This window comes from Nomascus leucogenys, chromosome 10 (assembly GCF_006542625.1).
Source record: "Nomascus leucogenys isolate Asia chromosome 10, Asia_NLE_v1, whole genome shotgun sequence".
NCBI classification, from domain to species: domain Eukaryota; kingdom Metazoa; phylum Chordata; class Mammalia; order Primates; family Hylobatidae; genus Nomascus; species Nomascus leucogenys.
Genome location: NC_044390.1, coordinates 31,605,643 through 31,608,611, shown reverse-complemented (window position 1 = coordinate 31,608,611; position 2,969 = coordinate 31,605,643).

Here is a 2,969-nt window from a genome sequence, read left to right as displayed (position 1 = left end):
AGGAAGGAACAGGCAGCAATCTTTGCTGTTTTACAGCCTCCATTTTTGATACCCAGGTGAACAGGGTCTGTGGTGGCCCTTCAGCAAACTGCAGCAGACCTGCAGAAGGGGAGCCTCACTGTTAGAAGAAAAACTGACAAACAGAAAGCAACAACATCAACATCAACATAAACGACCCCCACAGAAAAACTCCATCCAAAGATCATCAGCCTCAAAGATCAAAGTTAGATAAATACACGAAGATGAGGGAAACCAGAACAGAAACACTGAAAATTCCATAAAAAAGAAGGCCTCTTCTACACATGATTGCAACTCCTCTCCAGCAAGGGCAAAAAAACTGGATGGAGAATGAGTTTGACAAGTTGACAGAAGCAGGGCTTCAGAAAGTGGGTAATAACAAACTCCTCTGAGCTAAAGGAGCATGTTCTAAACCAATGCAAGGAAGCTAAGAATCTTGATAAAAGGTTACAGAAACTGCTAACTAGAATAACTAGTTTAGAGAAGAACATAAATGACTTGATGGAGCTGAAAACACAGCACAAGAACTTTGTGAAGCATATACAAGTATCAATATCTGAACTGATCAAGCAGAAGAAAGGATATCAGAGATTGAAGATGAACTTACTGAAATAAGGCATGAAGACAAAATTAGAGAAAAAAGAATGAAAAGGATCAAAGCCTCCAAGAAATATGGGACTATATGAAAAAACAAAACTTATGATTGATTGGTGTACCTGAAAGTGATGAGGAGAATAGTACCAAGTTGGAAAACACTCTTCAGGATATTATCTAGGAGAACTTCCCCAACCTAGCAAGACAGGGCAACATTCAAATTCAGGAAATACAGAGAACACCACTAAGATACTCCTTGAGAAGGACAACCCCAAGACACAAAATCAGCAGATTCTTCAAGGTTGAAATGAAGGAAAAAATGTTAAGGCAGCCAGATAGAAAGGTCAGGTTACCTACAAAAGGAAGCCCATCAGCCTAAAGGAGGATCTCTCTGCAGAAACCCTACAAGCCAGAAGAGAGTGGGGGCTGATATTCAACATTCTTAAAGAAAAAAAGTTTCAACCCAGAATTGCATATCCAGCCAAACTAAGATTCATAAGGGAAGGAGAAATAAAATACTTTCCAGACAAGCAAATGCTGAGAGATTTTCTCATTACCAGGCCTGTGTTAACAAGAGCTCCTGAAGGAAGCACTAAATATGGAAAGGAAAAACCAGTACCAGCCACTGCAAAAACACACCAGAATATAAAGACCAATGACACTATGAAGAAACTACATCAACTAATGTACAAAATAACCAGCTAACATCAGATGACAGGATCAAATTCACATATAACAATATTAACCTTAAATATAAATTGACTAAATGCCCCAATTAAAAGACACAGACTGGCAAATTGGATAGAGTCAAGACCCATCAGTGTGTTGTATTCAAGAGACCTATCTCACATGCAAAGACACATACAGGCTGAAAATAAAGGGATGGAGAAATATTTACCAAGCAAATGGAAAGAAAAAAAAAAAAAGCAGGGGTTGCAATTCTGGTCTCTGAAGAAACAAACTTTGAAGAAACAAACTTTAAACCAACAAAGATCAAAAAGGACAAAGAAAGGCATTACATAATGCTTGAACCCAGGTGATGGAGGTTGCAGTGAGCCGAGATCAGGCCACTGTACTCCAGCCTGGGTGACAGAGCAAGACTCTATCTCAAAAAAAAAAAAAAAAAGTCAAATTGAAGACTAGAACAACTACTATGTTTCCAAGAAAGGGAATGTTTAATGGATCAATGCAACAAGAAGAGCTAACTATCCCAAATATATATGTACCCAATACAGGAGCACCCAGATTCATAAAAAAGTTCTTAGAAGCCTACAAAGAGATGTAGGCTCCCACACAATAATAGTGGGAGACTTTAGCATCCCACTGTCAATATCAGACAGATCAATGAAACAGAAAATTAATAAGGATATTCAGGACTAACAAGGATATAGGGTCAGCTCTGGGCCAAATGGACCTAATAGACATCTACAGAACTCTCCACTCCAAATCAACAGATCATACATTCTTCTTAGCACCATATAGCACTTATTCTAAAATTGACTGCATAATTGGAAGTAAAACACTTCTCAGTATTGCAAAACAATGGAAATCATGAAAACCAGCTTTCAGACCACAGTGCAATCAAATTAGAACTCAGGATTAAGAAACTCAAAACCACACAACTACGTAGAAATTGAACAACCTGCTCCTGAACGACTACTAGGTAAATAATGCAAGTGAGGCAGACATAAAGAAGTTCTTTGAAACCAAGGAGAACAAATAGACAATGTACCAGAATCTCTGGGACACAGCTAAAGAAGTGCTTAGAGGGAAATTTATAGCAATAAATGCCCTCATCAGAAAGGTGAAAAGATCTAAAATTGACACCCTAATATCACAATTAAAAGAACTAGAGAAGCAAGAGCAAACAAATTCAAAAGCTAGCAGAAGACAAGAAATAACTAAGATCAGAGCAGAACTAAAGGAGAAAGAGACATGAAAAACCCTTCAAAAAACCAATGAATCCAGGAGCTGGCTTTTTTGAAAAGATTAACAAAATAGACCTCTAGTTGGACTAATAAAGAAGAAAAGAGAGAAGAATCAAATAGACACAATAAAAAATGATAAAGTAGGAGATCACCACTGATCCCACAGAAATACAAATTACCATCAGAGAATACTATAAACACCTCTACACAAAAACCAGCAAATCTAGAAGAAATGGATAAATTCCTGGACACATATACCCTCCCAAGACTAAATCAGGAAGAAATCAAACCCTGAATAGACCAATAACAAGCTCTGAAATTAAGGCAGTAATTAATAGCCTATCAACCAAAAAAAGCCCAGGACCAGACAAATTCACAGCCGAATTCTACCAGGGGTACAGAGAGGAGCTGGTAACATTTTTTCTGACA